Here is a 23,595-nt window from a genome sequence, read left to right as displayed (position 1 = left end):
CATACTGTGTCGCTGTTTCCTTCAGACCTGCACTTCAATTTTTATTTACTTTTATACGTTGCTGGCATAGGGCCACAAGGTTTTCCATCAACAGAAATGGCTGCTGATTGAAGCAATTTGCTTTTTGCCTTTCTCTTCCAGTGCTGAAGAGAACCTCATTCTCCAAAACAGGTGTTTTTAGATCAAGATGGGCTGTTGGATGACACAGCGGGGAATACACTTGGTAGAGCAATGTCATAAATTGGGCTGGTGTCGGCTTCCTGATTTAATGCTTTGCTCTATTTGGTCATGAAATATATATTCTCTTTCAGATTGATCATTTCTCCCACTGATAAAGGGATGGTGTTCTATCAAGTGGATTTGGCCCCTGACCTAAGAAATATACCGATGCAACAAAATTTCCTGAGCTGACAATTTGGATGAACTCTGGAGACTGTAAATCCACAAAGCCAGAGAAGGGCCAGCCAGGCAGGCCTTGCATGATAGAACTCTCCCCTCACTTAGTATGCATCAGCTACCATGATGGCTGAGCAATTCCTTGGCTGCTTTTTACCCAACGTAATTTGCAAATTGATTGTTCTTCCTTGGAAGTCTTTCTTAATTAAATAGTAACTGCAGTTATTACCCACAGACAAAGGAGATACTTTAGTGCGCTGGCAGAGGATAGCTTTAGCTCAGTGGATTTTCATTTGCTGGAGTCCCACCACAGACTGTTGTGTGCGGAACTCGATTAGATGTCTCTTTCTAAAGGGATATGCTAGCACTCCTTGCCCCTAAGGGGTTAAAATCAGGTGAGTCAATGATAACACCTTATAACAAAATATACATAGAATGCTTCTGCTTTTCAGTACACTTATTTCAAACATTATCCCATTCCATTTTCACACTAGGTATGACGAACAACTGCATCTCTGTCCTTTACCCGCTTTACCCACTATATGCCATCTATGAGATAAGGAAACTGAGGCACAGAGAGTTTAGAGGTTTATTCAAGCTCATACAGAAAAGTGAGGATCAGAACTAGAATGCAGGTGACCTGCTTCCTTGTTTGTTCCTCTTGTTGAGTTAAGCCCAAATGTGCTCTTTCGACACCATTTGCTAAATACCAACTATGACTGGACCCTGAGGGGACAGACTGAACGGGTGTCTTCTGTGGCCTTCCAACCAGGGCAGTGGTTCTGAATCTTTGACAGGCATCAGAAACACTTGGAAGTGCAGTTACCTGGGCCACGGCCTGGGGTTTTAGTAAGTCTCAGATGTGCTTCAGCATATCCATTTTTAAAAATTCTTTAGGTAAATGGGATGGCCAGTCAAAGTAAAGAGTGCAGAACTAGGCTTTCATCTTACCTGGAATTGCACAAGGAAAACTGAAGTGGAACCAGGGCACCTGACATGTGAACCTAGTCAGCCTGGATATTTGTGGGGAAATAAATGTCGGTACCAGGAGCACCTCAGAACCTACAGAGAGGTAGAGCACAGTTTCTGCACCAAGAAGACATGCCAGTGCCTCTGGAGCCATGTGGCTCTTGCCTTGACAAAACTCTCCTGGCTTAAGCGCTGTCAATCTAATGGCTGGAACAAGAAACTGCCTCCTGCATCCACACTGGATCTTTCTCTTCTACTTTCCTTCCCTTCCTTGCTTCCTCCCTTCCTCATACATGCTTAAAATTCCCTTTCTCCATCAAAATCCTTACTCATTCTCCAAGGCCCAGCTCACACACCACCTTTCTCACGGCATCTTTCTTGATTTTCTTTCTCAGAATTCCTCTCCTTCCTCTGCATTCTCAGGCTCTTCATATCTCTACGTATTTTTAGGTAACCATCATACATGACAGTATATGTCAGCTTTTGGGATAAATTTCTTTTTCATCTTTTTGTCCCCCCCAGTAGCTGATACAGAGCCTTACACAGTGGAAGTGACTGGTATTTGTGGGTTGAGTTAAATTTAAATGGACTTACTGAACTGTTTCTGAGTGACCTCCTCAAAAGATTCTCTTTTGATTAAAAACAGTAATTATTGAATGTATCAGTTCAAACTACAATACACATCTCCACCAATAACTTCTATCCTTTAACACTTAAAAATAAACACATTTAACTCATAATAGAAGAGGGGATAATGGCTTGTCTCGAGGCTAAGTCCACATTGGCCATTGGTAAACTGGCTGTTTGTAATAGAGCAGACATGTAATGGTAGACCTGTCTGTGTGAACAAAGATTGTCCCGCCCAGCCATCCTATGACTGTCAGGTCCTGAGAATCTTTCCCAGCCATCCCTGCATATTACTCTCCCCATACCCTGGGGTTGACGCTGGCCCAGCCTTCCCCACATAAGGAGAAGAAACTCATTCCTGATCCATCTACTCCTCTACTCTGCTCCCTGTCCCCCTCTGCAGCCCAACCTGACTGCTGTGTTCTGCCCTGACCAGCCCTTCTTTGAGTCTGCAGAGGCTGGCCCTGGCCAGGAAAGGGGTTGGAAAAGCATTTTTTGCAGAAGGGCAGCCTGAAGGTTGTGGCTCCATGTGAGTGTGCACCCTTGTGCTGAAGGTCAGGACTGGTTTTAGGGGGAAGTTTCCCCTTTCTCCTTCCTGCCCCTGAACACAGGCTTGAGGATCTGCATCTGGCTGGCTCACCCTTCCTGCACAACTTTTCTATTCAAGTTTTTCAGGGCAAGGCTTTAAGAAACACTTCAGGGTAATTATAGCCAGGGTTCATTTTCTATACAAGTGGGAAAAACTTGATGTGACTACAGGGCTGTCTCCAGGGCTGATTCATTCAACCTAGAAAACTGCCTCTAGGGAAACAGCCTCAGAATCTTGCCTGCAGCTCTGGAAGTGGTAAGGGGCCCACCTGTCTCCCTGCCCATCATCTCACATCTGGGGGAATGTCTTGGCTAGCAGCATGGCCCTGAGTGAGGGGTTTAGGTAAACAAGATGTTGACTGGGATTGGAAGAGTCACAAAGTTGTTTGTTAGAGCAATGCTGAAGAGTTTCAGAAAAAGAATTTCATCAAGGCCGGCACATCTGTCCTCAGATGCTTGAAGGGTTCCCTGGAGGAAGGAGGATTGAACTTGCCCTGCAAGATCCTGGTGGGTAGAACTGGGCCAAATCATACATCCAGTTCCAAAATTGCCTTTCTTTTCTGGAGGCCTGCTGAATGGCCTCCAGTTTTAGATGCATGCAGTTCCCTTTGCTGGGACCCTCTTTCCCTCCCTTCCCGCTACCTGGATAATCTTGATTCATCCTTTGGGCAACAGCTGAAACTTCAGGCCTTCCTTGAAACTTGTAAACTAGGGTTTTTCTATAGTGGTACTACCGACCTTTGGGGCCAGATCATTCTTTCTGGTAGAGGGGACTGTCCTGTGCATTGTAGGATGTTTAGCAGCATCTCTCTCCTTTACCTGCTAGATGCCAGGAGCATCTCTTCAGTTGTGACAATAAAAAAATGTCTCCATATATTGCTAAGTGCCCTTTGGGGGCTAAATTTGTCTCCCTCCCCACCCGCTTTCCCACCAATTGAGAATCATTACTTTAGACTAGTGTTCCCCTAACACCCTGCATTTTCCTTTCTGTAACACTATCACAGCCTTCACACTTCTAGACTTCTTAATGTGTTTAATGTCCATTTCCTTCCCTTACTGTCAGGTCCCTGATGGCTGAGACAGATTCTAACGTTCTTTGCTGCTCCTAACTTTTCATTTAAAAGTCAGTGAAAGAATGAACTGATTTCAATAAGAACTTTGTGACTTTTAGAGCTGTCCACAGACAGCATAGAGTTTTCCAAAATTTCTTCTCACTGGGGGGGCTCAAATAAGGCAAACAGCTACTTGTTGAGAACGCTGTAGAGGAGAGTGAAGCACTGAATGGGTGATCTTGAATGTCCCTTCCAGTTATGAGATTGTATGGAATTTGGGCTCTCAGCCAACCACTCCATGGGGAACTAATTAAATCAGAAAGAAGAGGCCAGCCGCTCCCTCTATAGTCAGGTGCTAAGTGTTCCCAAGAAGCGGCTGATGTAACTCCGGGAGCGACCTTTAAGTAGGTCAAGAGTCACATGAATATGGAATGCCTTTCCCTTCCCTTTCTCCCCTCCCAAGAGGTCATCTGACCCATATCCTAAGGGGTAAGATCATGCTTGAAAGCTTAGAAAACATCCTTTCTCAATTCCCACCCTTCACTCTAGCACAGCCTTCTGTGGGTAATGGGAGTGAGCAGGGAGGCCTAGCACACTTTCCCGGGTGGTGCGGGAGTTGCCTGGGGCTGCATTCTTCAGACTCTGAAGGTTACAGCCTGTGTGATTTATCGTTTTATTTTTCTTTCTTTCTAACTCCTTTTCCAACGGGGCAAAGAACTGTAAGCAGAGATAAATGAAAGCCCTCTAGGCCCACAATTGATTTTAAGGGCTGTGAGGGAATGAGCTTTAACTGCTGTTGATGGGAGGGGCTGTGTGCCAGGCACTGTGCTGGGGACTCTCACGCATGATCTCAATAATCTTCTGCATAACCCAATGAGGTAGGTAACATTATATCTATTTTCCAAAGACACAACTGGAGGGGCCAGCAACTTGCCCATCACCACACAGCCAGGAAGGAGCCTGGGCCTGGAGAACAATGCATCCACAGCCTCTGTGCCTCTTTCATGTCCTGCCACAAGCAGAGTGGGAAACCCTTCCATCCAAACTTCTGTTTCAGAGAGTCCCTGTGGCCTGGCATAGTCATGATGAAAACTGCCGTTCGCACTCCAATTACTGCTGCTTTTGTGACTGCGTCTTATGACCTTGTCATGACTTGACTTGATTATGCCTTTGCAAATCTCTTTACATATCTGCAGCTGAGCCTTCTTAAATCTTTACATTTCTGAATTAAGATGGTGAATTGAACTCCATGTTCTCTAGAAACAAAATGAAAGCAGAAGAATAGAGAATTATAAATCTACAAGGACAAAAAAAAAAAAAAAAAAAGGGGAGTGAGGATCTCAACTAAAACGTGGCTGACGGACACTGGGTGGACCATGAGTAAATGAGCAGGCATACCAGAGAAACATGAAGCCCAGTGTCTAGCGGTGGGGAGGTGTGGGTGTAGAGTGTGGTGCAACGATGACAGTGGGAGGTCAACAAAATACAAGGCAGTTTTCATTGCAAAACCTCAGAAAGAAGAATGACTTCAACCTTTTCCATTTTCCAATTCAGCTACAGGACCCCTTGGCGGACCTCAGCAGACCACCTGAGTTAAGTGTACTGTGCAGAATGTGGACCAGAAAGTTTCTGGATTGAGATATGCCAGATACAGCCAAAGCCTGGGGAGACACAGTGATACAAATAAGGGCTTGAATTAAAGTTTGCACACTGAACAGTAGGATCCCATCTTTTTTTTTCCTAATGGGTTCCTAGATTTCTGGAACCCAGGTTTCTACCCAGTACCCCAGGTAGGAGATTGAAAGATTCCTCTCAAGGGAAACTTGCCTAAAAGAAAAGACCTAAAGATCTGGACATTTGACGTATTCTCCAACGGAAGATGAAATCTTCATTATCCTGTAGCATCACCCAAGTGTCTTCCAATGAAAGATTAAATCTTCATCATCTTATAGGGCTGTCCATGGTACATAGGCTCTGCTCACGCATACAGGACATTCATTCTGTGGTTAAGTGCTTCACTCTAGAAAGTCTTAAACTATACTACTGCTGAAACTGGATCTTTCTTTGTCACCAAACAAGCAACTTGATTGCTGTTGAGACATCTTTGCAAGCTTAACATTTGAATTTGATGACATTCTAATGACAAAAGCCTTAGTCCTTATTCCTTTAGGCCAAAACTTGATCTCCTCCCTTATAAAGCTGGCCCTCTTCTACATTTATCCTCCACCCCACCCAGCACCTAATCTCCCAATCAGGTTTATGTGTTTCTTTTTTTTTCTGACATAAATGAAAACTTGGATTCACTTTATGGTGGCTGACAGACCTAATTCTCACTGTATGTTGCTTGACTCTAGACATTTCATTAGTATTTTTATTGTGTTGGTGTTTTTTATGTTTGGGTTTTATGCCATTTTCCCCCATCTTACTCTTTGAAAGCTCTGACCATGATCCTGGTTTACTAGGAATACATAACAAGTGTTTTAAAGCTTTTTGTACTCTCACCAGATACCATTATCTAGAAATATGTTGGCATTTTATATAAACATATGTTTAGATTTCTATAACTAAAGGCATCTTTATGGATGACTTATTACAACTGAATACATCTATAAATATATAACTTTATTTACAGGTGTGATCTACTATCAAGTGTCTATATTTGTATTGGATTGGTATGTGTGCCTAACAAAGAAAGTGTCATTTTTTTCCTTGGGAATGAAATCACATCATTTGTGAAGACTTAGTAGAGGTTAAATGAGTACAAGCAGCATTTACCTTATTAAATAGATATTTGCAACATTTAAAACAGTCTGGCGATCAATGATGATGTTCAAAAACATCTCAAGATGTTTTAGAGCTAACACAAATGAGAAAATGTGGTAAAGGGCTGATTCCTGTGGATATTTTGCAAAGGAAAGTAACATGTGGAGTGGAAGTGGGATAAAGTTTGAAGCCAAAAGACCTGGTGGGCTTAAGGTCTCTATTTATTGGCTGTGTGATCTTGGATAAGCCTCTTCAACTCCTATGAGACTTGGGTAAAATGGAAATTATATTAATCACCTCCAGTTTGTTATGCATTGAGTAAATGCACATGTAAGCTTTATTGACTGTAAATGATTATGCATATTTTAATTGTATATCCAAGCCTGATTGTTCATTCAATGCTTACAGTGCCTTAGGCATGATACTCATTCAATAAACATTTGTTTGATGATATAGTAATAAATGAATATGTGATGCAGAGGTTTAAAAATATTTTTGCAGCTGTCTGGCTCATTTATAGACATTTATAAAATTGAGGATTTGTAAGTTGTCCCTGGACAATCAGATCTCTTGATTCAAAGGTGAAAGATAATCATTCGGGTTTTCAAGTTTTTCCTGATATGAGACATTAACTGGCAGGGCTGATTATGAGAAATTGTCATTATCCTGCTCAAATATAAGATCATAGATTCTGGAAACCTTAGAAATAATTCCCTTCTTTTCAGATATGAGGAAACTGAAGCCCAGAGGCTCTTAGAAATCAGTGACTTTCTATAATTTTTTCCTTTCCATAGCTCTAGGGTAATTGTAGATAGATGTACAACAAATATATTTTTAAAAATATATTTTTCAAGAGTTATGCTAAGCACTGGGGAAATAAACATTAACAAGACAAACCCCCCCCCCCTTTGAGGAACTCATAATCTAACATGAAAACCAGGAAGTGTTCTGTTAGTTATAGTAATGTGCAGAGTTCTAGTGGCAAGAGGGAACTGCCAAGGGAAGTTCTGAGAGGAGGTGTTTACCCTGCATAAACACCTTGCTTTTAGCTTGGCTTCCCTAGAAGCAGACCCTGAGAAGAGTGGGCAAATGGATTATTAAGGAAGTGCTCCTGAGAAAAACCTGAAAAGGGGTGTAGGGAGCAAGGGAGGATAAGGAGAAGACTCCAGTAAGGATGAGATTACTCAGGTCCCATGGAAGACAGGTTAGCCTGATCCTGCAGGGGAGCCCTGGAGGGTACGTTATACCTCACAGTGTGCCCCTGGCTTCCAAGCAAAGGAACTGGCTTCTTACTGTCTCATACTCGTCAGCCTTTGTCTGAGGGTCATAGTGGGCAGGGATGGGAAGATATGTTGACCCAGACACTTCTGATCTTTGAAATGATAAGCAAACTGGTTCTAGTTGCCAGAAGGTGGGCCTCTGAAGAGAGTTACCATGTGGTCCATTGGAAGCAAAAGCACCCAGAAGCCAGACACCAGGTGTACAGAAATAATTATAGAGCTCTGAGGGAATCTGGAAGATGCACCAGCAGTGCCCACTCCATCTGCGATCTGTAAGGGGGATTTGAGATGGGTGGGAAGGGCATTGCAGGCTTCAGTTATATAATAGCATGAGAACACATCCTGAAGCATGACTACCAAGGGTGTGTTTAGGGACGGGAGACTGGCTGGTGCAGCTACACTGCCTTATGTCTGGTAGGAAGTGTAAACCTGAGAGAGGAGCTTGCAAAGGCAGGCTGCAGCATCAGACTGTGTGCTTTTATTTTGTTGTTTGTTTGTTTTTGTAATTTGGTTCTTTTGATTGCAAGGAAACGAGATCCACCAGAAGGATCTCAAATAACAGATGGCTTATTGTAAAAATGTATGTGCTCAGGAACCTAAGAAAGGCTGGGCCCCAGGAAGAGCAGGAAAAATAAGAAATAACAGACCTCGAGGAACTGGAACTTCAGAACAAGCAGGACTCATAGATCTTCAGTCTAGTGAAGCCACTGCTGTGGCTTCCTGTGTCTGCTCTAATTTGCTCTAACTCCACCTGGAGAGGTTTACTCTTTCCCCTTCTCCTCTGTATACTTTTGTCTATCTTGCTTTCTGCTGACTCATGCTTCTGCCTCCTTGTGACTCTCATTGCTGAAGCCCTCTTGGCCTTTTCTATAACTCAAGCCTTTTACTATCTTTAGTTTCACCTTCAGTTCCCCTTTCTACCCACCTCCTTCTTTCAGCATGTCTGACTTCAGAATTCCAGGATAAGGTGATTGGACCAGAAAGGGTTTTCTGCTGGGCCACACACTCTGAAGTATAACTTACCCTCCAGGGTTCCCCTGCAGGATCAGGCTAATCTGTCCCCTGTGGAGCTTGAGTAGCATAAGTTGCTGTTCAATGTGTGAATCAAATTGTGTTCAGATACACAATAGTGGCTCAAGAGTGCCTGGGAGAAGAAGCAGAGTCACATAATGTAACAGTCAACAGTTGCTAAGATTTGTTTAGCATTGTTCTAGGCATTTCACAGATATTATTTCATTTAATCATTATCTCCATTTAGTCAACATTCATTTCTTCACCTCCATATTTATTTAATCATCCCATAAGTTGTTTTATAATTACCTTCACTTAAGATATGAGGAAACTAAGTCTTAGCAGTTCACAAAACTAGTATGTGGTGAATTCCCTTCTACCAAGGGGTGTGAGTTGGTCAGCTTGGAAGGAGCTGTGGATGTGGCTGGACCCAGGATTGGCATGTCCAGTCAACAGTCTTGCTTCCACATGAAGAAGTTTGGAATATATCTCATGACAGTCATTAAGCCATATGTTTGTAAAGGTGGAATGAAATTTAAGGTTTGATCTGCTATCAGGCTTTGGGTAAAGAGTTGATTAAAAACTCTAGTGCTAAAAAAATACCCAACAATATATTTCTCTCCTTTCCTGCATAGTTTCCTCTACCAGCATCAGTTTTGCCATTGCTTTGGGTGAGAATCAAGGGTCTTCAACAGCTGATAAAAAAAAAACCTCAGGAAGTCCACAAGTAGTGACCATGGTCTTCATGAGCAAAGGCTCTGTTTTCGGAGAAGTCTCTCTGTGTTTCCAGGCTGGTGTACAGGTCTGCCCTGGTCATGAGGGGCATGCCAGGCTGGATGCATGAAACTGAAGAAACTGTCGGCTACTCTTTAGGTGAAACAAAAAGTTTAAGGGACTCTGCAGGAACAGTGAGCCTGATTTATCTTGACAACCTGGAAACAAGGAAGTGGATGATTGTATTTATTTAGACTCTTTTTTTCTTCTTTTTTTGAGGAATGAGATTCAGTACTACCGGGCCAGGCGCCGTGGCTCACACCTGTAATCCCAGCACTTTGGGAGGCTGAGGTGGGCGGATCATGAGGTCAGGAGATTGTGACCATCCTGGCTAACACGGTGAAATCCCATCTCTACTAAAAATACAAAAAAAAAAAAAAAAAAACCCAGCCGGGCATGGTGGCGGGTGCCTGTAGTCCCAGCTACTCGGGAGGCTGAGGCAGGAGAATGGCATGAACCTGGAAGGCAGAGCTTGCAGTGAGCTGAGATGGTGCTACTGCACTCCAACCTGGGCAACAGAGTGAGACTCCATCTCAAAAAAAAAAAAAAAAAAAAAAAAGAAAGAAAGAAAATTTTAAAAAATAAAAAAGACTCAGTACTACTATTTCTTGCGAAGGGGAAGAACCATAGGGAGAGGAGACTGTTTTGGCTTAACCTTCCTCATATACAAAGGCTTAAGTTGGCCAATGCAGCCTTAAAAAGTCCACAGGAGGACTGCCAGGGAGAGGGAAGGAAAACATGGACCCTACACCTGGCCTCTCATTGTGCCTCCCTGTCAGTGATTCAACACATCGTTTTCTTGCCAGAAACAAAAGAGATTCTGTGAGTACCTTGAGTCTAGGACCTGAGCGTAAGATGTGACGAATGTAGTTACCCACCATTAGCCTTATTTATTGCTCCATCACAGAGAAAAGGATAAGATACTCTCTTATCCTTATCTCTAAGTCTTCTCTAACAAGACTTGGCTGCACTTGGCTGCAGTCCTCCTGAGACTGTGTAGCAGTAGGCTGTTAGGAAAGTGTCCTGGACTGAAGGACCCAGCTTCTTTCCATCTAGTCTCAGCCTCTCACCACATCTCTGTGCCTGTTTCATGTCTGTAAAATGAGGCTTCTAGACTCAGTCTCTAAATTCTCTTTCGGTGCTCTGTGGAAATACAGAGAGACTTCTCTGAAATGGAGGGTCTAGGCAGCCCAAACCCCCAGAAGAAAAATTAGAGATGTATCAGGGGAGGAGGAGAGCACTGTTAAGTCCTAGCTTCAGTTATATTTCAATTTAGACTTTGGATGGCTATTGCAGAAAGCTTTTAAAATGTGTATGTGTGTGTGTTTGCGAGTATGTGTATGTGTAGTGTGTGTGTGTGTGTGTGTATATATATATATATATAAAAAATATTCTGCTTATAATTTCCTATTGGAGCTGCCAATAAGCCTCTCTCAGCGTTACACTGAGGCCCCCCCCTTTATAGACCACACTGGTTCCTGGCATTCTTATAGTGCATTCTAGTACATACATACATAGTACATCTAAGTCTGGCTGAAGCATGTGAGGCCACCTCCCAGCTAAGGAGAAGAAAAATGACAAACTCATAGAGCTTGCAAAAGTCCTTTCAAGGTTCTTGCCGTCCCTGTTCTAGAGTCTCTGGCTTCCTCTGGATATGTAATTGGAAACACAGTAGGCCTCCGTCTTCTGTTCACTGACCTTCTCCTCTCTCCTTGAGCCAATGGGCATGTGGTCCCTTCCTCCAGGAGGAGAGAGAAGACAATTCAAGCATAAATATAACTTCTTATGTGACCTGCACTTTACTGGGCCCTTTCCTAAGTCAGGAATTTTCTTTCCCTTCCTCTCCTTATTATTATGTTGAGCAGAAACATAGCCAGCAAATGAAAGAGTTTATGTGCTGTCTTCAGGCAGGTGAGAGAAAAGAAACTGCATAGATTTGCCTGTTCTATGGTAAAACAAGGAGTAAGAAAACTCAGGGGAAATAAGGAGAAAGAGCAAAGGAAATGAATGGGTAGTTGAAACCCTGAGACCTACCAGAGAAATATACTTAAGTCCTCTGCAGGGACTGGAAGTGGTTCCAGTTAAGTGTGCAGCATCAGGAGGCTTCCTTTGGATTTTCATAGAAATATTAGCACCCTTCTCTCATTGTCAATATTACATGAAATTTCTATATCTAGTTAATTTTCTTGGCATAGAAACACAAAGAAAGGAAAATAGTGAGGAATATGACTATTGCCTTTTGCTCTGCTCTCCTCTCTGGAGGTGTGCAGTGGTCCTGGAAGATGCAAATGTTGATTTACACACCCTTCTCCTCTGCTGCTGTAAGTTTGTACTCAACTGGAGAGCAAACTTAAGGTTTCTTGGAAGGGTGAAGTATGCTCATGGAGACTCAGGCACAGCTCACCTAAAGTAGACTTTCCTGGTGATCACTAGTATTTCTCAATTTCTTTTTTCCTAAGAATATGAACACAGAATATTATGTTGCCCAGCACCCTCTGTAGACAAGTACCCTTCTTCTGACACAGTGAACATTCAAGCCTCAGGTTGGAATGAAGGCCACAGGATCAGGACAGCTTGGATTGCCGAGTCACCTCATGGAGGACACCTCCCTGAGAGTTACTGATACCCACAGAAGACTTGGTGTAAGTGAGATATTGATGTTTCATGCATGAAGTCACTGAGGAGATATTGGTATTGCTTGTTACTGCAGCATCCTAGCCCATCCTGACTGATTTGCAGACTCAGTCTAAGACAGTTTCTCAAATTTATATGCACAACAAGATCACCTTAGGTGTATTTTAAAATCTCATTTACAAAGCTCCTGGTCAGGTAGATCTGGGGTGAGGCTCAGGAATCTGCATTTTGATTATTCATTAAATGTCTCACAGAAACTCCAGTCTAACATATCTGTGAATCTACTATTTTCTGAGGACCGCACATGGGGAAACACTCTTCAAGTGTTGAAAGTTGAAGAGGTTAACTTAGATTGCTTGCTGTTGAAGTTAAGTTGCATTCTTCTTTCACTTGAAAGGCCTCAGTTACTTTCTTAATCACCTGAAGCATAACAATATGGGGAGTGGGTTTACCAGTGAAGGAATGCTCATGTTCACCAAGATCACAAGGACAATGAGTGAGACCTACCTCATAAGTATGTTCTGGGGATTTAGGGAAGTAATTCCACAGAATCCATACATCATTTATCCCCCTGTCTGGAACAAGAAAGGTAGTTACTTTAAAAAGAAAAAAAAACTAAGTTTCATGTTTCATTTTAGTAAAAACAAATAGTTATGGATTACCTTCTCAGTGCCAGGCACAGTTAGAGACAGCAGCCTACACCTGTCTTAGCTGTCAGAGTGGAGTCCAGCAGGGAGCTGAGCTGTGCATGTGCAGAAATAACTACAGTACAAAGCTGTGCATGATAAGGACTGTGAGAATTGTAAACCCAAAGTACTATGGGAGTTCAGAGAAGGGAGAGATTTCAATTTTCTTTGAATATTGACTTGCTACTGCATAGTAACTGTAATATCTTCTAAGAATGACAGCCAGGCGTTTCTCACAGGGCTAATGAATCACTCCATTTAGCTGTGACAACAGCAAGGCAAAGAAATATCTTCAAGGGCCCAGACGTTATTTTTCCAGCCTTGTCCCGGGGATATAATGTGCTTAGAAGTTATGACAAATTAGCTGCTTGTGGCAAATCTACATGAGCCCTTTTATAAAAATGGAAGTTTGGGCCTGAGTTAATGGGTTTTTATTGACAAGGGAAATAAAGCTGGATAGGGAGGGTAGAGCCTGGCTAGGAGGACTTTGAAAACCAGCAGAAGAGTTTAGCTTTGACTACGGAAGCCCAGGGATCAGCAACTGTTCAAAAGGCATGGGCCAAACCTTGTTTAGTCACACGCCATTGCAAAACTTCAGTGTCTAACCACGATTTTACGTACAAAGGCAGAGGGTGAAGTCACTGAAGTATTGCACAGAACAAAGAGAAGGAAGTATACCTGAAATAATCTTAAACCACAGTGAAACAATAGATGTGAGACGCAATGCTATGCTATTTTTTAATAGTGCTAATTATTATCTTCCCAATATTGTTTTCTTAGGAGGGAGCATGCCTTAATTTGCCATGTTTATGCTTCTCCATACACGAGTTACATTTGGAATGGCTGGCCTATGAGTTCTTTCTGTGCCTTTGGAAGGAAGAAGCCATCCCTAAAGTCAGGGTGCTTGGGAAGCAGAGCCTTGTTTTGGCAGACACATGTGTCCATATGTCCAGACAGTCTCTTCTGGTCAAAAAAACATAGCTGCCCTCAAATGACCTCAAATCCTGGGTGTTCTGTGATCAGGATGCCTGGGCCCAGAGACCTGAGGAAATCAAGTGAGCTGGAAGAGAAGCGGCAGGACTTTGGGTCTTCCAGACCCAGAGTGGCTATTGTCCTTGTTGCAGTTCCTGGGTCTTCACACTTACCGCCCCCATTAATGAGACTCAGCTGCCTTCCCAGTACCGGCTCTCTTCTCACTCTACAGGCAGTCTCCCTCACATTTCATCTGCCTTTCCTCTGCTTGTTCAGGTTTACTGCCTCTTCATAACTTGGCTTTTCATGGTCCACAATGGCCCCTCACATATTGCCCTTTTTTCTTTTTCTTTTTTTTTCCTGAGATGAAGTCTCACTCTGTTGCCCAGGCTGGAGTGCAGTGGCGTGATCTTGGCTCACTGCAACCTCCACCTCCCAGATTCAAGTGATTCTCCTGCCTCGGCCTCCTAAGTAGCTGAGACTACAGGCATATGCCACCACACCTGGCTAATTTTTTATATTTTCTAGTAGAGATGGGGTTTCACCATATTGGCCAGGCTTGTCTTGAACTCCTGACCTCATGATCTGCCCTCCTCAGCCTCCCAAAGTGCTGGGATTACAAGTGTGAGCCACCGCTCCCAGCCATGTCTTGTCTTATAGCATGGATTTTCCTGCCAGCTTATATCTGCTTTATTTATTTGTATTTGTTTTCAATTTCAGTGCCCCAAAGAGAAAATCTGATTGAACCAGCCCGTTGCATTTTGTACCAAGTCATTTTTTCTTGGTAGCCGTGGGTCACTAGGGAGTTCATGGATTGACTCCCATGGGTCATGAGCCACAGATGCCAGCTGTGGGCCCTGTGAGAGGGGAGAGGGGGCTCAGTCCCATGTGGTTACCACAAGGTGTGCTCCAGCACGGCTGTGGGCAGGGCAGACACCTGCCCCCAAAATGTGAGTGCACTGAAGATGAGAAGCACATTCTGCTGGGTTCTGTCACTCATATGTTGCCCCAGCCTCTCTTCCAGGCAGTAGGGTTGGGGGTCAAGGTTCCAAGTCCTAGGAGTGGTGGCTCTAGAAGGCTCTGACCTGTTTTCTGCCTATCCTGCAGGTCAGTAGTCATAGCAGATGTTTGTGCCAGATTCACAATGACCTCCCCTTACTTGGGCAGGGCATGGCAGGTCAATTTAAATAAATTTGTCATGAAAATGGCATAACAAAAGAGACGAGAGGTCAAGGGTTACCCTTCACAGGGCTCCCTCTGTTGTTCCAGCTCTAAGGTGTGAGTGCTATAGGTGGTGGTTGGGTCAAAGTGGCTGCTCCTCATGCTTGACGAGTCAGGGACTTTGTAGCAGGCAGCGTACTTGGCAGCAAGGCCCTAACCCCAATTCCGAGTGATTTAATTCTGGCTGTTTGAAAAGGTATGATCAAATGCTAGCAGGAAGCACTGAGACTTTCTGGGAAGCTTCAGAAGCTGTGTCTCCAGTTGCAATCGAATCGGTCAGAGAAGACTCTTCTCTCACTGAAAGTGGGCATCAGGGCAGGACTTGTTCCAGGGCACCACAGTCCTCAACTCTGGTGCTAAAACTGCAGCGTAGACATAGCTGCTGCCACTGTTCGTTAAAATGGCCTCGCCAAGGCCCAGGCTTTTTCCAGTTTAAAATTGAGGGTGGTGTTGTCAGATGCTGGGTCCTAGATTACATGCCCAGACTATAGTTGCAAGCAAGACTAGCAATTCAACTCTCTGGCACTTTCAGCAATGGACTCTGCTTCTTAAGATGGAGGATTCCTCCACTTTGGAAATGGGGTTCAGATACTGGACAGTAAAGTAAATGGGAAGGCCTGTCTCCCAAACGCTGTTTGTTCTTGAAGCTGGAGAGCAACGTAAGGAAAGCAATGTTTTAGGGAAGGTGGTTTGACCAGAGTTTGCAGGATACATTTTGTAAGAGAGTCTTAAACCAGAGGGGCTGCCTAAGGATGGTAGGAATGTTTTTCGGAGCTTACCAACTTACTGTAGGAGATCTGATTACCTTATCGTTATGTCTCACTAAAAGAAGAGAACTGTAGGTCTGATACAGATAATAATTTCTAAGTAGCTTCTTTTTTTTTTCTTTTTTGGAGTAAGCTGAGATAGACCAATAAGCACATGGACAGATTCACAGCCAGACAGATGCATCTAGAGCGCAGGAGGTGGTTTTGTTCAGCAGTGGAAGAGAACTTTGGCTCTGGAGCTTGAGTTTGAAACCCATTGTACTATATTACATGCTAACTATGAAAACTTAGGTAGGTGAATTCACCTCTAAGTCTCAAATTTGTTACCTATAAAATGGGATTCATAACACCTATTGCATAGCATTACAGTGGGAGTTAGATGCATAAAATCTCTTAGTAGATTGGCTGTTCCAAAGCAGATTGCCATTATACGCCAGGCATTAATAGTAATGTTCTATATGAGGTCATAAGGCTGGACTATTTGGTGGCCAAGGAAGTGAGGGAGGGAGAGTGAATGTGAGAGCAACGGGAAAGATAGAACAGCAAGGACTCTGTGACAGATGGGGCAAAGGCGACAGGAGAGAATGAACGGTCAAAGAAAGTTCCATGATTTATTGATAAATCACCCTTTTCATTTGGTTCTTGGCATTAGGTTACTTTTATTTGAGCTGGGCATTTTTTAGATAAAAGGAAGAGAATAACTGAGATTTTGTTCTGATGCAATGAAATTTCTGAGAAGTAAAAAAAATGACTGGGTGCATCCACATAGGGAAGCTGGAGAAAAGAGCAGCTTGTCCTCCTCCTCCTCCTCCTCCTCCTCCTCCTCCTCCTCTTCCCTATCTTCCTCCTTCTCCTTCTTTTTCTCCCTGCCATCTTTCTCCCTGTTCTCTTCTTTATAAAAAGACACAGTTGAAAACATAAAGGAAAATTTTACACTGGACTTTACTAGTCAGATAGCCTGATCTTAAATCAGATCTCACTGCTTTAAATCCATTTTAGAAGGAGATAGGATATACATTGCCAATAAATAAATAATTGGGTCAATTCATCCTGCCTTAGGGATTGATTCCTTCACCAGCAAAAGGAGATCAATAAGAACTGGCCCTAACTCTAAGATTTTACCTGAGTGGCCAGTCCCTGGATTAAAAGTCTCTGCTGTGTCATTCTCAAGGAGCTTCAGAGTCCTGCACATTTTAGCACACTATTGCCAGGAGAGGCAATGGTTGCTAAACGCACAAACTAACAGCAGTAGATATGATTTTCCATTAGCATTTAGTGGCACCTAGCAGAAGGGTAGCCGGGGAATAAAAGATAGAATTTATAGATAATCTTAAGAAGCCTCAAATTATTTAATGCCTTGCTACTAACAGTGTAGTACAGGAACCAGAAGTATCAGCAAGCCCCAGGAGTTTGATAGAAATGCAGAGGCTCAGGCCCCACTATATCAGAGCTATTAATTCAGAATCTGCATTTCAGCAAGATCCCCCAGCAATATGGGATATCATCATATTTTGAGAAGCATTGGCTAAAGGCAGGGGACGAAGAGAGAGATGAGTTTTATGGAAGTGGGGAGATGAGACCCTGAGAATGTAGAAGAAAAACAAATAATAGTTTTCCCTAGAGCTGGTTTGAGAATGGTGTTTAGAATCCTCATGACAGACTCCCTTGCAGAGTAAAGGCAGTAAGAATCTTCACAAAGTTCTCTGAAGCCCGTAAGCATCATGCCAGCTCAGCTCCAGGTGCAGAGCAGCCTGCGGATGACAGGCTTACTGAGCTGAGTGTTGCGGAGCGCTCATCCTCTTCCTTTAAATTGGAAACAGATTGCGCTGCTGTAGGCAGTGTCATTGAGAAGGTGGTAACTGCCTGTTCTGTCCCCAAAGTCATCCAGGGTCAAACTGGACTCAACCTCAGCCACTCTGGCTGGGATTTCAAGTCCTCATATGGAGTAACCTTCTAACCAAGACCCTTTCTCCATTAAAAAAAAAAATTAAAAAATCCCCATGTCAGTGATTCTCAAAGCATCATCCCCAGGCCAGTGGCCTAGGGATCATCTGGGAACTTGTCAGAACTATAAAAATCTCAGGTCCTAGCCCAGACCTATTGAATCACAAATTCTGAGGCTAAGTCCAATAAACTGTATTTAAACAAGCCTTCCAGAAGGTTCTGATACCAGCTAAAATTTCAGAATCAGCATGTTTTATGTCATTTGAAAAAATGTAAATGGAACTGAAACAAATAGTTTTTGGCTTGCCTTTCTAGGTGACAGTAATGTAGGGTTTTCTTCTTTGAGAGGCATTGTATTTCTGTCTTATCAGTAATAAAGAAAAAAAAGTCAATTCTCGATATTTTACATTTATTTATTTATTATTTATTTACTGGAGAGGGGGTCATCCAGGCTGGGGTGCAGTGGCACCTCAGCTCACTGCAACCTCTGCCTCCTGAGCTTAAGTGATTCTCTCACCTCAGCCTTCCAAGTAGCTGGGACTATAGGTGCACACCACCATGCCCATCTGATTTTTGCATTTATTTGTAAAGTTGGGGTTTTGCCATGTTGCCCAGGTTCGTCTTGAACTCCTGGACTCAAATGATCCACCCGCCTTGGCCTCTCGAAGTGCTGGGATTACAGGCATGAGCCACTGCACCTGGCCATTTCTCTATATTTTAGAGTAGTTTTGCAAGTAGTGTTCTCTTTTCCTATGGCACATACACCTGCCTTTGTGAAGAACACAGAGCATGTGCTCAATCCCTGGTCCCCATCGTGGCGGTCAAGGAAACTGTCCCCAACCACTCAGCTGTTGGATCCAAAAGAGTCAGGGTGATGGGGTTTTTGCATTTTTCCGGATATATCCAATGCAGAAATTCTGTAAGGTCACACTAAAAAGGGCCATTTCCCCATTAAGGGAACTATTTTCTGTCATGTCCTCTAAAGTACCGGAGTGCTATTAGAGGCCTGTTGGAGTGACTGGAGATGTGGGAGATCTTGGTCTACTTTGTGCTTATTTGTAAAGTTCCTTTCTGTGATGGCTCCATGGAGCTAGAGTGTCTCCAGCTCCTTTCAAAGAAGAGGCTGAGTACCTGAGCCTGCCTTCTGGTTTGCCTCTGCTTGACATTTGAGAGGCTCCACAAGGTCCCTGGGGTTAGGGTTGGAGGCGGGGCTCTACTTTAAGAGGCAGTACTGTCGATCCTTTGAAGACATTAGTATGCCTTTGCGCTGCCATTATAGTCACCTTAATGTCCTGCCTTATCACCAGTCCCCCCCAAATCCTGCTGCCAAGAGTCTACTGTCTTAAGTGCATATTTGGTCTGGCGTGGAAAGCAGGAAGGAGTCAAGTGGGTAGAAAGCAGGGCAGGTTGGTAGGCAGCCCTCCCCACACGGTGGGTCTGTGTGGCTTTTGGTTCTAGCGCATGCCTGAAAGGCAGTCTCGGAGAAGCTGCCTTATGTTGAGGGAAGAACACTGAACTGGGATGAGAAGATGTGAGTTCTGGCCCCAGACCTGGTTTGTTTTCCACATAAGTATGGGTGAGTCACTGAAGCTCTTGAATCTCATTTTCCTCCTCCCCTAAATGGAAATACTAATCCCTGCCCTCCCTGTTTCACAGAGGTGTTGCTGGCCTTCCATGAGGTCTGCTGCTGAAAGTAACCAGCGTCTGGGATGGGCTGGGAGTGGTGAGGGGCATCATGCTTCCTCCATTCATGTGGTCCTCACCCTCTACCCCTAGGAGAGAATTCTGCACCCCCTCTTGGGTGGGAACACAGAAAATGTTTCTTGTTTCAGGGGGACCTCACAAGATTCTTGCAACAGGGCAGTGATTCTTTAGCAGTGTCTTTGTATGCCTGGACTCAGAGCCACCCAGAGGAGCCACAGGAGGGTCCCTCACCCTCTGCGCCCACGAGACTCTGCTGCCAGTGCCCCCTTCCACCCAAAGCACTAAGTCGATGAAGACAGTCTCTGTTCTCAGGCACATATCTGCCCTCCATGAGGCTGAATAGAGCCCATTCTCCCTCTTCTATACCTTTCATCTCAAAGGATTCCTGAGCACACAATCCACTTTACAGCCTAGTCCTCTGCCACTAGATAATAAAGGGTCTTTCACTGATCTGCACTGTTGAAATGCCACCACCTCCACTATGCAGCTGCCAGGCAGCTGTTCTGGGCTGTAGAGAAAGCATCTCTCAATCTTAGGTCATTTGGAATGTCATAGCCTGAGGAGAGTTCAGAAGGACAACATCGAGGTCTACAAGTTATAGAAAAAGTGTGGACTTTTGCAAAATGCACACACAAACCAAAACCAACTTCCCAACCAATCCTCAGAAAACCAGACTGAATCCATTAAAATGATGTTGGTTTGTTTCGCAACAAAGAACCAGCTTTGACCCTGTTCATTTTTTTGTCCTACTCGAAGTGGTCTCTTTACCATAAACAAATGGGCCTCTTAAAGCGACAGTTGTATAAATAAAACTTGAGAGTGGTAAGATAAACTTTACTTGGTCCTGTTGCCAAATAACTATGGATATTAGTGTGTTTTGCCTAATTCAGATCAACGAAGGCCTTGCTATGTGCCGGAGCTGGTTAGCAGCTGGGAGGCGAACATGAATTGTAGTTTCTGACCTCAGTGTCTGATGGAACTACTGGGTGTGGAGATGCTGTACAAACACATTCATATGTTCACATTTCCTATGTAAAAGAAAAGGGCTTGGGGTAGTGTCAGACCCCTGACTCTTTTTCATAACAGATGGGGCTCTCTACAGAGCGGCCTTCTAGAGCAGCTTTGGCAACCAAGGGACAGACACCTCAGTCTGTTCTAAGCTTTCTCCTTCCTTTTGAAAGGAAATCCAGGACAAATTCAGGGAGGTTTTCAATAATTACTCATCAACAATCTTATAGTCACAATACTCAAAATGTCTGTTGACATTTTGGTTTATTTTCTAGTACTAGCTACATCTGCGCATAACTTTTATTAAGCTTTCTTTAAAAGGATGATTCAAATTTTTGGTCAGTGTGGTTTAGATTTTATTTTATTTTTTAACTGCTCAAATACATGACCCATAACAGAGGAAATTTGAAGAGTGACTGTTGCTGTGATCTACCAGGTGGGCCTAATATAATTCTTAGAATTCCTCACCACCTCACCTCTTTCATGTTTGCTGTTTTTTTTTTTTTTTTTTTTTTTTTTTTTTGTGGGTTTTAGCCTTTTTTAAGTCAATATAACTGTTTTACATAATTCCTTAGGATCATAATGGGGAAAAGAGGAGAAAAATTGTGGTGGCTTAAAATGTATTCACATTTGTAGTTTCAGATAACTATATAAAAGTCAATCATCAATAATTTGTTAAACACCAATTTGTGCCAGAGTTGCTCTGGAAACTCGCCAGAAGCATAGGGGTGAGTATATGAGCTATATAAGCAAAAATGCTCAGCGTGCTCTGGTGAGATGAGATAATCATGGGAACAATTTGAAAATACTCCAATATGATATGTCACTAAGTACTCAATTTTCTGCTATGGACACTGGGGACAAGGGAATTCAGATAGAAAGAGAAAAATATAGGCCAGGCATGGTGGCTCATGCCTGTAATCCCAGCACTTTGGGAGGCTGGGGTGGGAGGATTGCTTGAGCTCAAGAGTTTGAGAAGAGCCTGGGCAACATGGTGAAACCTCGTATCTGAAGAAAACACAAAACAAAACAAAAAACAGCAACAATAAATTAGCCAGACCAGGCATGGTGATGTATGCCTGTAGTCCTAGCTACTTAGGTGGCTGAGGTGGGAGGATCGCTTGAGCCTGGGAGGTGGCGACTGCAGTGAGCCGAGATTGTGTCACTGCACACCAGCCTGGGCAACAGAGCTAGACCCTGTCACAGAAGGAAGGGAAGGGGAGGGGAGGGGAGGGGAGGGGAGGGGAGGGGAGGGGAGAAGAAAAGAGAAAAGAAAAGAAAAGAAAAATACGAACTTACTGCCGTTCGCAAAAGTCTCTGTGGAGGAAGAGGAGAAACCTGAGCCTTGTTATTTGGTAGTTGGGGTGCAGCCAGGGGAAATGCATTCGTTCAGACAGTGGACGGCAAAGCAGAGTAAGAGTCCACTACCCTTATATATTGATGAAACAGGGTGAGAAACCTTCTCTTGGAACAATGGTCTTTAGACATTCAGCTGACCATCAAGACGGTCCATCAGAGGTTGAATTTTCATTCAATAGACTGGTGAACCTCAGCTTCTTCAGCTCGAACTTTTCCTCAGTTGCCCTCCCCTGCACCACCACCCCCAGGCCAATCTTCCTGGGGAGACAGCTCCTCCACAGACAGATGGTTAAACTGCAGGTGACACCTGCAGTGGTGTGGAATTGCACATGGGCTATTTCTAAATCATCAAACATAGGCATTCTCACAATATAGCACAATCACCTGGAGAACTTGTTGCATCACATTGCTGGGGCCCACCTACAGAGTTTCCAATTCAATAGGTCTGGGACCCACGGCAAGGCCAGATAAATCATCAGCAGGACAAGTCCTGGATGCAGCTGCTGATGTTGCTAGGGACCACACTTTGAGAACCACAGATCTAGGCCATTACGTCAGTTTACAAAAGAGTAACTGAGGCCCAGACTGATCTCAGAGTTTAAAGACTGCATTAGAAGGCAATTACCCACCACCCCTTCACTGCTTACCTTGTGCAAAGCCTAGCTTAATCCTCAATTCCTGCAGGGCAAGTCTGACTTTGGTTAGATTTTAATTGAGAGCTGAGCTTCTCTAATCTCAGTGAAAGTTCTTGCATATTTAGAAACAGGTCTGCCCGAAGGCAGGAGGATAGACCACCTAACTTTGAGGCTTTTAAGGCTATGACAATATTACATTAATAAAATAATTTATTTTACAAATTAAATGTTAATGTGTTAGGTCCATAATCTTACAACCTGTAGGTGGCAGTGCCTTCCTTCTCTATACACAGCTACATGCCTGGTTTCATTTCCTGAGTAGCTGAGAAGGCTGCAATGCATACAGTGTTTGATATTGGGCCATCTACTCCCTGCCCAGGAAAGCCCCTCCAGGGACAGCTGAATCGGATAACTGGAGTTTGCATTCTGAGAACTGAATTGTTCCGAATTAACATGTGAGGTTTTAAAATTTTTTTCTTGTTTAACTAGTTACATTTTTATCCTTTGCATGAGGTTCTAAGACTTAACATCTGTGGAAAGCCAGAAAACAGAGATGTAGAGAAGTATTGAAATGCTGAAATACTATGAATTTACCATAAGAGAACACTCTTCACTGAAGAGATCTCTAGCTGCCAAAACACCCTTTCATGGGTGAAAGATGGGGGCAAGGAGGAGGGAAAAGAGATTCTAGGAACCACACTGCAGAAATGCCAAAGGGAGGGACAAACAACTAAGTGATTGTTCATCAGCTACTGTCAATAATTAAACATGAATTCCTCATTTCCATATGACCCAAGACTTGCAGATGACCTGCTGGTACATGATTTCCATTTCGTCAGTAGTCATTGACATAAAGATATAAAGATATAAAGATACTCCACTTTTAATCCTAAAATGAAATCATATTGTACGAGTATAAGATGTACACTTGCAAGCATCCAGCACTGTCTCCCCATTCCTAAAACCCCAAGGCCTGTTCCTTTCCCTAACTTCACTTTTCCTTGAATGCCACCCACCCATCTCAGCTGCTGCCTTGGCAGAGAACACTCTGCTCTAATGACTTTTGACCTCCTTTCTGTCTCCACAGAGGCAACCATGATTTCCTGATGTTGTTTTCTCTCTTTTAAGCCAGGCAAAGATCAATTAATTGCATCTCAGTTAATCTTCCTTCATTGTTCTAACATTCAAACTGAATTGGTTGTCTC

Source organism: Chlorocebus sabaeus, chromosome 26, assembly GCF_047675955.1.
Source record: "Chlorocebus sabaeus isolate Y175 chromosome 26, mChlSab1.0.hap1, whole genome shotgun sequence".
Lineage (NCBI taxonomy): Eukaryota > Metazoa > Chordata > Mammalia > Primates > Cercopithecidae > Chlorocebus > Chlorocebus sabaeus.
Note: the sequence above shows the minus strand (reverse complement) of the source record.